The sequence below is a fragment of the Anas platyrhynchos genome, chromosome 12 (assembly GCF_047663525.1).
Source record: "Anas platyrhynchos isolate ZD024472 breed Pekin duck chromosome 12, IASCAAS_PekinDuck_T2T, whole genome shotgun sequence".
Classification (NCBI taxonomy): domain Eukaryota; kingdom Metazoa; phylum Chordata; class Aves; order Anseriformes; family Anatidae; genus Anas; species Anas platyrhynchos.
In genome coordinates this window covers 15,258,120-15,272,143 of record NC_092598.1, presented here as the reverse complement: position 1 = coordinate 15,272,143, position 14,024 = coordinate 15,258,120, and the positions used below count along the sequence as shown (strand labels likewise).

At 39.8% G+C, this 14,024-nt stretch overlaps 1 long non-coding RNA gene across 10 annotated transcripts in view; it reads right to left on the bottom strand.

The window, feature by feature from the left end:
• LOC106020518 (uncharacterized) overlaps positions 1-14,024 on the bottom strand; it is a 242,993-nt gene that overhangs the window by 111,986 nt on the left and 116,983 nt on the right. For 9 of the 10 annotated variants that reach the window (XR_011812181.1, XR_011812179.1, XR_011812187.1 and 6 more), the window contains exon 4: positions 12,304-12,423. The exons of the other annotated variant lie outside the window; for it this stretch is intronic. This is a non-coding gene — a long non-coding RNA (uncharacterized lncRNA). The remainder of the gene's footprint in view (positions 1-12,303; positions 12,424-14,024) is intronic. 10 annotated transcript variants of the gene reach the window in all.

Here is a 14,024-nt window from a genome sequence, read left to right as displayed (position 1 = left end):
CAGTGAGGATCATTAGTCCTAATCAATCAGAGCGTTTAATCGTATGCTTAAGTTTAGGCTTACAGATAAGCATATGCATAGTCAGATAAGGCTAGGTATTGTGCTGAACCACTGCTGAAATGCTCAGCATCCAGCAGGATTAAGCCTGCACTGCTGAAATCTAAATTTTCTTCATGTCGTATTTGCAGACGGGGTGTAGGATTCAAATTAGAGGGAGGATTAAGAAAAAAAAAAAAAAGTCCTCATGATAGCGGGGCCAGGCTAAGCAAACATTTCATGTACACACCAGAGGAAAGATGAAAGGAAAGCAGCTGCCCTTCCATGGTCAGAAATTCTTATCTGCTGACCGAACCTTTGTTGGTTTGAGAAAGCACAAGTGGTCTGCATTGGCGGAAGGTTCAAAGCAATTTTTTAATAGATAATGCAATCAAAAGTCTGTCTATCTGTTGAAATATTTAGAAGAACAAGATATCACTTTGACCTCCTTACACCTGCGACCTTTGTCAAAGACTTTAAGAAGTGCTTTACACTTGTTTATGCTCTTTATCTTTAATGGGCTTCTGCATTTTTCAAAGATTAACATTTTGTGAAGTCCTGGGAGCAAAAAAATATATTCTGTAATTTTTAGCCAGTATTTCTATATTGTCTTCAAGGAGGGTGTGTGCTACCAAAATAAAAACCAACATGAAAGCCCCAAGTCAGCTGGGGTTCCTTTAGGGGAGCATGCGTTTCTGGTCTACGTGTAGCTGGTGCACACCAAAACCAAAACATGAACTAGCCCAATAACTTACTAGGGATAAGGCAAAATGCTCAACATCATTAGATGCCAAGTTGAAAATGACAAATAATGTTTCTATCTGTAATAAATTATCTCAATATTTACATCTTCAAAAGAATATTGTGGAACTAAGGAGGAATTCCATAAAAGAATTTGCCTGTACAAGTTTTAACATTTTGGCAACAGTGGACATTGTCGGAGACTAAATCATGCAGAACAGAATCTTGCAAGGTCCCAGGACAACAATAAAATGAGATGGGATCAGTATCTGTAACATAGACTTCTACTAGGGAAACCTATGTGTAGGAGAATAGGCAACTGTAATCTCTCTCATTTTGTAATTGTAATAGCGGAAAGTAATATTGGAAGGAATCAAGGAAAAGGAAATTCAGTTCCTGGGTTTGCCCCTTCATTTCCCTGCTTATAAACAGGAACAGTGCTGTGTACCTTTCTTGAGAAGCATCTCAAGTAGCAAAGAGAGTGGTTACTCTCCTAGTCTAGATCTATGACCACATTTCATTCATTAACTGCTCATGTTACTGACTGTTGTCCCACTTTTTATCCTTTCATCCAAACATACTCCAAATACATTGATTATACTGTATGCAACTTCCTACCTGAAGAGTCCCTCTTTGGTTCACTGTTTCTAATTAATCACTATACAGGTGTATTTGCTGGCACTGATCCATTTAATACACTCAACGTACCTAACCCAAGTTTTCTAAGCTATTTGCAGTAAACGTAACTAATCTTTTTCCATAGCTCATAATCTTTCTGAAGGAACTGATGCCATGCTGGTTACCCTTCTGTCTTTTGTAATGCCCTTGTAGGCTCAAAATTTATAGCTCCTCAATGCTTTCCACTCTTGAAGCCAAAACTTGCTCAGTTACAAGCAAGTACAGCTCCCCCTGAATCCATTTATGCCAAGACATTCAGCCCCTATGCCAATAAAATTTCCATTTGTATTAAAAGTCTCTACTGCATTGGAAAGACACGAGTTGTAATTACTTAGGGGTTTTGTGGGTATTTTTCCTCTGATGGATCCTCAGGCCAGATTCACCCAGGCACTGATAGTCAGGATCAAGCAGTCTGTGCATCTACTACTGGTGGCTATGGACTGGCTTAACGGAGAACTTCAAAAGCTTATGTAAAGCTGGAGAACAGCTTAGGCTATTCTCAGGCTACTGCTGCAGTCACATCAGTGCAGCAAATAAGCCGTGGTGCCCCCCAGCATCAAGAGCATTTCTCTCCAAAGAACAAGGGGTTGTGTTCCCTTTCTGCTGGCCCTTGCACGATGGCTATGTTTCTGTCAAAAGTGAAGCAGAATAGGGCTTTACCTATTTACATCTGAGGAAGGAAAAGTTGGAAGAGGATAAAAAATCCTCACCAGGAATATTTTATTATTTCATCGACGTTAATAGCCTGATTGGTGCTAGGCAAGGTTCACTAGTTTATAAACTGGGACGTGGGTTATAAACAGAAATAGAACAGCATTGTTCACGCATCTCTCACTCTTGTCCTAGTGTACATCAGCCTGTGCCAAGACAGAGGCAGTCTCAAGGCAGGTCCTTTTAAATTAGACTTCTCTTCTCAAAGACAGATTAGGTAGCAACAGAATATACAGATCTATCTCAATGCTTCGCCAAACCTCCTATCCATCTATTTCACTTCAAGGACTTATTTTTGTGGAAGGATTAATGTCAGTAAGGCAGCCCCAGATAGAACTTTAAGTCCAGCAAGTTTTAGTCCAATCCAGGAAGCTTTCCGCTTTCCCCTGCAGCCTGCTGTGGGAGTACTTTTAATCCCCACATTTACCTTTTTGGAAGCCCAAGCTGGACCCTGCAGCAGCAAATGGGCCAGAGCAGTGACACTGCTGGTGGTGATGCTGCGAAGCACAAAAAGATGTAATCACAGGAAAAAAAGGTAGAGAAGAAAAAGGATTATGGAATTTGTAGTTCAGCAGCAATCACAGAAAAAAGGCAGAGTGACAGATTTATAGATTTAATGAAAAAAAATCACTGATATATTAACAAAAATACAACAAAGTAGACAGGTATGTTGAATTTTTTTTTCCTTTAGGTTTAACAGAACACATAGACTAACATGATTCTTTTGTTATACTAGATAATATTTTTGAGAAACAGCATTACAAAAGGTTAAACATAGAACAGATGTAAGTTATAAAATACAAGCTGATCAAAGCTCAGATTTTGAGACAGATATGTTAGCAAATGATGATAAATCAGTCCCACTAGAATTGTAAGAAGCAGACAAATGTAACTGCAAGAGTGAAAGTCAAGAGTTGAAAACAGGGAAAGGAAGAAAAAGAGTGGAAACAAATGTTGAAGTTAATTCTAGACAACTTGTATAGAACATCAACTGCCTATATTCCACAAAAAGGGAATATTATCTACTGACACACCCAATTTGCCTTCAACATGGGACTCAAATGCTTTAAAATCTTAATATTTGCTTAATATATACAAATTTCTACCCATTTCCTCTTTTAGTAGCTGGTATTCTTAAAAGATTTCCAATTTCAACAAGATCTGTGCTATCATAAAGCTGTAAAAGGGCTAGAAGATTTTATAAAAGCAGGTACTAACTGGAAAGCTGAAACCACTTTTAGTCACCCTGCCGATTTAAAAAACAAAACAAAACAAAAACTTCTAAACGCATCTAAGTTCACACAAAATGTATAGAAATTCAGACATTTGAATGAAAGTCGAGGGTTCAATTTCTTCCCCTTTCGTAGGCAAATAAATAAAACGCAGTGAGAAGCACACTATTTACCGAGATGTAAGTGAAACAGAAAACATTTGAAAGACCAAGAAAAAGGAGGTAATTGTTAGGACTGTCAGCAGGGGAGCACTGTGATAATTTGATCTGAACTCTGCTAACAAATCACTGCACCATTCTTTTTACTTTAGTATCTGTTTATGCTTCTACAAATTGAAACCCCACTGGCAATGCGCTGAAGAACAGAGCTCAGCACAATAACACATCAGCCTGGCGATTAGTTCAAGGTGGGGAAGGATTAGCTGACCATCCCAAACCTACAGTCCTCCTCAATATTTTGTCTTTCCCTGCTGAGGTAAAAGGGTGCAGACATATGTAAGTAATAAACTAACAGGCTTCCATCTACTTGAGGTTGAGTGGAAGGAATGCAGAACAAAACTATAAAAAAAATAATAGACAAAGGGGCAGTGAAGACTTGGGGGAACTCAATACCACATCTGCTAAGCTATGCTGGGATGTAGCACCAGGATGCCCATAAGTTTTTAAAGATATAACTATGCCTTTTTGTGATCTTGCAGCGCACTGTTCTGGCCTAAGCATGCCAACATTTAGAACTGACACGAGATCAAAAGGCTGATAAATGAGAGGAAAGGGGATGTTTGACCCACTAAACCATATTCTACAAGAATTCGAGGCCTTTTAAAGCAATAAGAAAAGTAATACATTACTGCATCTTGAATATATTGTGACATTCATTTCTAAGAAGCAAAACTAATATCTAGATCCATTATATACTTTCATGCATATATATGCACAGACATACATATGAGTACATATGTTTATGCTTATTTTTGTGAACATATTTTACATCATAAAAAGCTGCTGGAATTTTCATTTCTAATGAAAGTTATATTAAAATCATTTGGAAATGAACTTAATTTGAGGTGCAGATATTTATGGTTCCAATTTATTACCAGCGAAATATATAACGACAGCAAGGAACAAAAACACCGGGAAATTGAGCACAGAGTTGGAAGTTGAATAAAGCAAAATAAGTTATTTTTCCCACTTTAACATCTACCGCTGCTGAATTCAAGGGCAATTTTGTGTTCTAAACAAAGCCAGAGTGATTTGGGCCATTTATTTCACCAGGGCCAGGTTTCCACCAGTATCACCAGTCTTGCCATACCATCAAGTCATCAGGAAAGGACTGTCAATCTTTTGCAGGAGGCAGGCTATGGGCAGCAATGACCAGTAGTAAACATCCAAACTCAGCAGTTTTAGGATTTATATTTAACAAAGATTGTACCAACAGCAAATGCTACACATGTGTGAAGTGTATGCAACTTTGAAAATTTCCTATATTCTGGGATATTTCCCTTCAGTGTCACATCAGGAGTTCATATGTCCTGTTGTTAAAGGAACAGACACAACCAAACTCCCCAGCACCGTGTTGTGCTATTGTCTACATGAATGCCAGATGAGGAATCACCCTGCTCCAAACTGTGTGCACAGAAGCAAGCAGTACCATCGTCAGGATCAGAGTCACGCTGAGTGACAGCCCCTGTGAAGATTTCCCAAAATATACAAGAAATCACACCTGGTCTGTTGTTAGTCCTCGTCTCTCTCTTTCTCATGCCACTGAGGAGTCTGGGAAGGTAGCACAGTGTGGAAATGGCTCTCCTTCCACCCAGCCCCACCGATGACTTTGAGGTACCGTGTACTCTCCAAAGGAGGAACTTGGTATCAGCAGTTCCTGTGCTAATCTCTTGTAAGAGCTTTAGGTGCTCAGCACTTTTGGAAATCAAGTTAATAACTACTAATGACATAGAAGGATGACAACTGACTCTTCACGGTACTCCTTATTCAAGCATTTTTCAAATAAAATGCAAGTGGAAATTCAGCTGTGTTATGTGAGAGGATTGCTGAAAAGGATCCAACATCTTCAAAAAACAGAGAAATGCAATTAAATTACATTTGGATGCAAAAGCCATGAGATGTTCTGGTTCTCCAGAGGATTCAAAAACATTCTCACAAATAAGAGAGCTATATAAATGTGCTGGGGCATGAGAAGCAGCTTATACAAAGGTAGAATGACATGTGAGAAGAGAAGGCTGAGAACCTGCTCTCCTCTTAAGTCCACATGTAAGGAGAAGCAACTGGCATCCCTTGTTTGGGGTATTTCAACACTCACTGATTGCATTGCCTAATGCGGGGATGTTGGCACTTTTTAAAATTAGCTAGTTCTGATAAGAGTTATCGCAGCACAGAGCTCACCTCGGGTTGAACACCTCCGTATTTCCCCCGCTTCCAGGCCACTGCAGCTGTTCCCCTGCTAATGCCTGCCTGGGCTGTCTGGTTTGGGACATAGGGCGAACGTGCCTGGGTAATTACAAGGCTGCACCCATCAGCATGTAAATCACTGTGTAAGAAGAAGTGGATAATCAGTACGTGACACTCCCGGTCCTCAGCACAGACGGGGACATTGAGCTACAGAACACTGTTTTCTGTCTCAAGCTGTTCTCGTCCTTCCCAGCTCGGTCCCACGTGCCAGCCAAGATGGATGTTGTAACGCAGGCAGGGAGCTGGTGACATCTGGGAGTGGGGAAGGCAAGCAGGCATGTCAAAAGATACGCTCAGAATCAATTTTTAGAAGTGGGTAAAAATAACGTTGTTTGACTCTCTACAAAAAAGGCCAGGCAGGAGGAAAGCCTCTTTGTAGACAGATGTGGGTAAATTTGCATCTTGTTGTCAGATGCACGGAACAATTAGTTGAGAAAGTGCAGAGAACGCCTACAGGTTGTAGATGATGTTATTTCCACATCTGCAGAACAAAGATCAAAGCGCTCAATAAAAAAACATCAGAAGACGTGAGAAATTACTTTGCAAGAATTCGACATTTTCTACCAAGCCATCCCCCCAGACCATCAAGAAATGTTAACAGTCACCTGCTTATATCAAAGGAGCAGGTCCAAGTACCGAAGCCATTCAGCTGCAATTACAAACACATCGACTGTCAAAGGAAATCCAGCTACAGTACAAACAGCACCCACCTACTAAAGCTTTGTATTTTAATCTCAGCAATTTAGAAAAGAAAATCACTGCCAGAAATGTTAATATTCAGAAACTGGAGAATTCATGAGTGAATTCTGGGCAAACGGGTTATTTACTCTAATAGTACCAGGAAACTGTCTGTCAAATAAGTAGATGACAAAATCAGAGATGCTGCTTCCTTCTTAGGGACGTTTCTTTTTGTTTGTTTTTAAGGGGACAGAGCAGACTTTTTTTTTTCCCTCCTCATATGTGGTGGCTGTCCTGTTTTGCTGCCAGCTTTGGTTTTCACAAAGTATTTTTCATTAAGAGGTTTCATTTCACTGAGGTTTCCACGTAAAAACAAAATATGTTTTATTGATTACTAGATTCTCGATGGTAAAAACGTGTAACCGAAAATGATGAGATGCAGAACGTAGAGGGACGGAACTGATGTGGCAGGTTTCCTGCCTACAGGGACAAAACAAAGCAACCAAACTTTGCGACACCCATTGTCCCCACCAGCCAGGGCACGCCAACACGACGGACAGACTGCTTACCCTGGCTGCCTTTGGGGACAGATGGCTTCGTTTTGGACACGGAGGAACATCCATAAAATTAACACTCACTCCATGTTCCTTGGTAAACAAATGTGCTTTGATTGATGAAGAAAAACTACAAAAAGATCCTACAAAACGTTCTTTCCCAGTCCGAAAGACCTCTCTGCGTTTTGAAGTGGAGCTAGCTCCTACTTCCAGCCCACAATTCCAAGGCAGCCAAGTAATTTAATAAATGTGTTTTAATGCAATCTTAAGTGACTTGGTAACATTAAAATCCAGTTATTGCACAACAGAATTGTTGTATTCCAAGGGAATACAGTACAGATCTTAACTGATGTGAAAACACACAGATTTTGTTTAATATCCTCTTAATCCTGCCAATTTTACTAATAAGATTACTGCCTAAAAGGCAACTAAATAAACTGTGCTGTTGACACCTAAAACAACAACAAGAAAAAGAAGAAGAAAAAGCAATCTCTCTTGCAACATTCTCTTCCTTTATTATGGCCCCAGTCCAGCAACGGGACTACTTATGTGCTTAAAGTTAATCGAGTGCTTAAGTGCTTTGCTGGACAGTAGCCTGCAATAACATAAATCTAAGGGAACAAATTATTATATACAAGAAACTAGCAACAAAGTGAAAATAATTAAACAACTAAAGCTGCTCATGGGGATACTTGAGCTCCACATCACAATGCAAGGCAAGTGTTAATTTTGTGTATCTCAGTTTTCGGAAGAACACGTACCTTTCACTGTTTTTGCCTTTCCACTTCTGAACTTCCAGCCAGAAAGTTATAAAGCAAAGCTAACCCTCCTGCCAGCTCTATATTCTGATAGGTATCGAAATCTAAATTTGTAGATCCTGAACACTACTGAGCTAAAGGATCGGTCTTTGGGAGAATGATTTGCAACAGTACGTTTTCACTAGAGAGTGAGTATCATTGGAAGGATGGAAGGAAATTATAAAAGGAAGTGAAATGGGAAATTAAAATATCAAAGTAAGAGGGAAATGGGATTTAATGGAGCATTTTTTACATTTCATCTTTTGGGTATTATCTCAACATATTTGGACTTCCTTTCTCCACTATCAGTCAGGCCTCTTCTTGAGCCTTAATTTTCATTTAGTTTTTATCTCTGTCACACAGTCTGCCTTTATAGAGTCTCCTTGCTCCTGCTCTAAGAACATTCAGACTAATTTCCTTTTCCCTTAGCCATTTATCTTTCCTACACCCATTCAAGTCTACGGATGCATGCATCTTGAAGGAGGAAAAAAAAAAAAAAAAAAGCTAAGACTGCATATGTCATAAATGTGTCCAGGAATCAAAAATAGCTTGGGGATTAAAATCCTTCAACACCACACAGTCCAAAGCAAAGTACCCTGGCTGTCTAGACAAGCAAACAAACAAACAACAACAACAAAAAGAGCTAGGTTTTGCAAGAGCATTTTTTCCCAAACTCTTTGTCCTCCTATAAAAATACTGCCTCTTTCACACAAAGCTGCAGCTTCAAGAGAAGAACCCTTCCCCAGAACTTTAGGTAGCTGTTGGCAGGGAGGGTTGCTGTACAGGGAAACTTCAGACTATCCAAAACTGCCGTCTGAAGGGTTTGTAAGAGGCCACATCAGACTCACTGAGCACAAGCCCTTAACTGGTGTGAGTACAGCAAACACAACACTTGTGCAGTCATGCAAACACAGTCACGACTTAAAGATGTTTCTGCTCCTCCTGGTAAGAAGAAAGTGTATGTAGCATTAGCTATTTCCTTAGAAGTTAAAGCTACCAGACACATGATGTAATTTCTGCTATAGCATCACCTAAGTAGGACAGCACAGACAGGGATGGGATCTGGGGCGATGGAGCCCCATGCACCCTTCCAGCCATCGGTAGCCCCGGCATGCTTTGGGTGCTCTCCCTCATCCTGCCGTGAGGGCTAGGCCAGCTGGCAGTGGAGGCAGCTCTACCATCCTCACCAGCTTTCGGCCATCAGCAAGTCTCCTTGACATGGGGAATGCTCCCAGCCAGACCTCTGACGGGTTTGCAAAATAAGCGTGGTGGACTGGAAAATCTGGTCATGTGTATTGATTTCTGTATCGTGTTACAAATGCACTGGCTGTGCATTGTTCTGGGGCCTTGGCTTTTCTCCAAGTTAAAACTGTCAAGATTAGCCACGGAGTATTTTCATTCAACTTTCTAAACATGTAACATTGTGAAATTGTGATTTTTTTTGTGTGTGCAAGAAATGGATTTTCAAGGAGATCTGTGAAAAATGATGGTACCTTCCATGTTTAATGCAACTAAAATTTTCAAGGCCTTGAGAACCATGTGGTTTGAATGAACAAAAATTTCTCTTTTTTCCCTCACAACTCCGCACTGCCATCATAAATCAGATCAAGTAGCCTTGCCTTTAAAACTGAGGAATTAAAGCATAAAAATTAAACACCGAGGTAAATTCCCTATAATTGTCTGCACCCCAAACAAAACTCCCTCATGGTATACATAGTCACAGTTCTTCAAGCTAGAAAAAAAATATACCTAGGTACATTTAAAGAAATATATAATGAGGAGGATCAATAACAGAGCTGTGAAGCAGGCCACGAGGTCACTGTTTTCATGAGTATTTCAATAGGGATCTAGTTTCACATAACAAAGAATATGAACTTGTGTGAGCTGTTGCACGCCATTAACAGCTAGAAGTCATCTCCAGAACATCACAGCTTCTTCGCTTCTTCCACTAGAAAGTAAAGAAATTGAAGTGTCTGTTGATCCTGCACGACATTAGCAAGATATATTTTTTATTTTTTAAATAAAATGCAGATTTTCTTCTTTAGACTTCATGGTTTCAAAACTCTTTTCAAAGCAGGATGGCTTTTTAACATTTTGTCATTATCAGGAAGCTGATGTTGGATAAGAATGGTAATAAGAGACCAAATTTAAAGGAAGACATTACATCTGTTATGAACGCAAACTACACTGTATAAAAAGAGAACCATTTCAAGCAGAAAACCCATTATTGGGTCCAAGAAAAGCAACAGATATGGAGCTTAGGGTACATTAAGGACCGCTCGTCTAATGTCCATGCTGTTGTTATCAACTTAAAAAAATAAGAAGAAGAAGAAAAAAAAAAAGAGGGGATAAAAGTAACTACAACCTGTGGAGCAGAGAAGTGGCTAAAGGGGACAAAGTGTCAGCCTGTCCATGCTGAACACAGCTAAGGACAGACAGCACCAATGCAAAAGCGTGAGTTAGTAGATGACTTTGGGAAAATTACCATGGCTGAAAAAGGACAATTTCTGCCCCATCTGTGATTGATTCCCCCTGCAAACCCTGCCATTCCGTAGGGTACTATTTAATTCTACATCACCCTCTGCAGCAAAGCTGTTTTAAGACATTTGCTTTCTTCTCTCAACTTGCCTGCTCACTGTCCAGGCTGTGCTCCTCTAACAGTGCAAGTGTGCGTGACACCACTGATGTTACCCGGAGCAAATGTGAACAAAAAGCCCTTCCACCCTTCCACAACAGGTACTTGGGGAGAAAGCAACAGGTGAGGTGGAGAGAAACCAAAATGTCAAATTGCATCGTTCCCAAATGGTAAAATTCTCCCCAAAGGGTTGATTTGTTAGCAAGTACTTGAGATGAGCAGACACAATTCGTTCGTGTCTGGCAGCATTAACTAATTACTAGCTGCAGACAGGAAGCACAGATGCACTGCGTGCCATACCGGCACTACAAGGCGTGTTCAGCAAGCAACAGCACGAGAGAAAGCACAGATCCACAGAGAACGTACACTGACAAACTTCCAGTGCTTTTAATTGTTCACTTTTTAATTGGTATTATCCTAACAAGAAGAAAAAGGCTTTCCTCAGGAGGCTGCAGAATTATATTTGCCTGAAAGCTTATTCTTTAAATAAAAAAGGCTGTTCATAGAAAGTCTATTAGTTTCTTCCTTCATCCCACTGAAATATGTTCTACCCCTTGGGAAATAAATTTTAATTTACTGTAATTTTTCTTGAGGTTTTTCACTTAGTATGTCAACGTACACTTCTCCTTCTTCCTCTTTTTTTTTTTTAACGTTGTGTAAAGACCAAGCTTTTTATAAATAGAATTAAACACGAACTAATGAAAAACAAATGAGTTAAAATCTTAAAAATAGCTGAAACTTTTATGGGGCATTCTTTCTAACACTTTTAATTTTAATTCAGTGTTCATGTTGCCATTTTCTAAACAGCAACAAGGAAAAGAAAACCTCCTAATAAGTAACATAAATTAAACAAGCCCTGTTAATACTGCCTACTGACCCCAGAAAAGCTGATGTGAGAACAGAGTCCACATTTCTTATACAGCCATGCTTCTGCACTCATTCATCTGGGCAAAAATCGGTGGTTTCAGGCGGACTGAAGTTCCAGCAGGGCTGTACCCAGCACAGCTAGCACTTGGTATGCTTCAGGTTTCACTTCTAGTTCTGTAGCACTGACTGACTGAATGAGTGAGCGAGTGAATGAGGATGGCCTTGGTATTTAGAAGTGCTGAGCATGCAAAAAGTGGCAACGCAAAGAAAGCAGGCAGCAAAGCATGAATATGTGAATGTAAATTTTCTTTGCCCTGATCAATATGGCAGCCAACCAACACAAAGCTACACGCTGCCAGAAGGCCATTGCAATGAGAGCGACAACAATCCAGGCAGAAGTGAGAGAGATAGAGCTCAGGATGAGCCACACATAACCAGGGGTCACTAAATGCATAGCACCATTTTTTTTTTTTATTTAGCATATATAAAACAGAAGAATCATAGTTCACTGCCTAAACTGAATGGGACTGGGCTCCATGCTGAAGGGCAAACCTAGCCAGTACTAACAATTCAAGAGAAAATGCAAAGGTAAACTGGGAAGAGGTTACGAAGCTCTGCAGAAAGGACTGCTTTCTAAAGACAGCCGTGTCTGAGCTTCAAGCAAAGTAGGGTCTGAGGTGGAGCCAAGAGCAAGTGCTGTGGAGAAGGGAGCCTCAGAAACAGCCGCTGCATGCCAGGATGGGCAGAGCTCCACATGCGTGCAGCACAGAGCCAGCAGCACCTGCATGGTGCCCTGTGCTGGGAGAGCAATCCATATAGGAGTAGGGCATCCCTATGTCTAAATGCTTCTCTTGTGATACAGTTCCCTCAGACGTTTCCTGAAAGCTCATCCTAAGCCAGTTCTGTGCTCACCTTACAGATCCCACACCAGTCCTCATCCTCAGCAGCTGAACTCCGCACTTCTCAAGGGGCAACACATCATGTTTTACTGAATTCCAAGCAGATCAAGCAGATCAGGTCTACTGCATTTCCCTGGTACACAAAAATAAATTAGAAAAATCAGCTACCTTATGCAAAAAAAAAAAACAACAAACAAAAACAAACCCAAACCAGTTAAGTTAGCATTATCTACCACTGATGCTAGCCTAGTTTGCTTTGATTTCAAAACCTTCAATTGCACTTTTTTCAGTTTAACTTGCTTACTACTGAGACCTGACTCAAAAACCTGCAGTTTCTCAAGTTCCATCTACTCCTCTCCAATATTCTTAGATGCTGACACAGTATTTCTTATTCTGTAATTATACTAGTCCTGTCCCCACATGATAGAGCTAGTAAGAAGGCTGTGCACCCAGCCCTGCGATACGATGCACTAATTCATTCTGTGTTTTGGCACGGGGCTCCTCTGGCACACTTTATTTGATTATATTCAGCCTTCAAGTTTTCCTCTCACTTTGGATGCTGTCATTTCTACTTCTGTAACTGCATTCACATTAACCAACCTTCCTTCATTTCATTTCTAATGTGCTCATTCCTGAAAATAAGATGAAACGGTCAGCTGGTAAGGTAGCATCAGTAGGAACTTAATGATGCTCCTAATACAGTCTGGAATATACTCACACAATCTGCACCTTTAACAGCACGGTGATGCATATTTTTCTTTACAAATATATATGTAGATACAAATATATATTTGGTAATATTAACATTGATCTCCCTCTTAGAAGTAGCTACAAACTATAGAGCAATGATATGCTAGCAAAAAAAAAATAAAAAATCTCTATTACTAAGTTACATTCAGTTCCCTCCTACCCTGTGCCTGTACAAGGTAGAAAACATAGTTAAAAACATGTCTAGCAGCTAGCATCAGCTGCCTTAGCGCATGTCATGTAGTGCCTGCTGTGTTTTATTAGACAAATATAAAATTAACAACAGAGCTATAATGATTTCCTAAACTGGTTCCAACACAAATTTCCAATTTGAGGTCAGATGTATTGCCTAATAAAGTTTTACAACAGCAGTCAAATAGTGGTACTTAGCTCCCCAGAAATACAACTCCTAATTCACCAGAATTAGATTTAAGACTGTTGTTCATCACATAAAACAAAAATAAATATTATTATAGCTTTACCCAAAATGCTCAGACGCAAATATCCAGAGAAGATGGTGTTGGGTTACTTTCACTTCAGACAACACAAATAAAGATACTTGATATATTTACATTTGCAGCAAACATGCACTATAACATCACCATTATTTGATCTGATGCTTGTAAACTGTCAGTTGGAAACTGTTTGGCAAGTACACACTTGGATTACATTGCTTACAGAGCATGAAACTTAAGATAATAGGCTACTAGGTTTTTGCACTGGTAAACCTTTTGTCTTTGTGATGGAGAAAATCGAGACAAATAAATACGTTTCTAGCATATCAATAAATTAAAACTGAAGAGATCTAGTTCTGGGTTAGTGAAAACAGGATCTGTTCCACAATAACAAAAGAGTTCATCTTCAACAACTGTTGCTTGACACATTCAGGAATCTGATGCTAGGCATTATTTTAGGACTTTGTCAGAAACCAGCGATGAAGTCAGACAGTCAGAAATTGTACGAAGAACAATAGAAATGTGAGCAGAA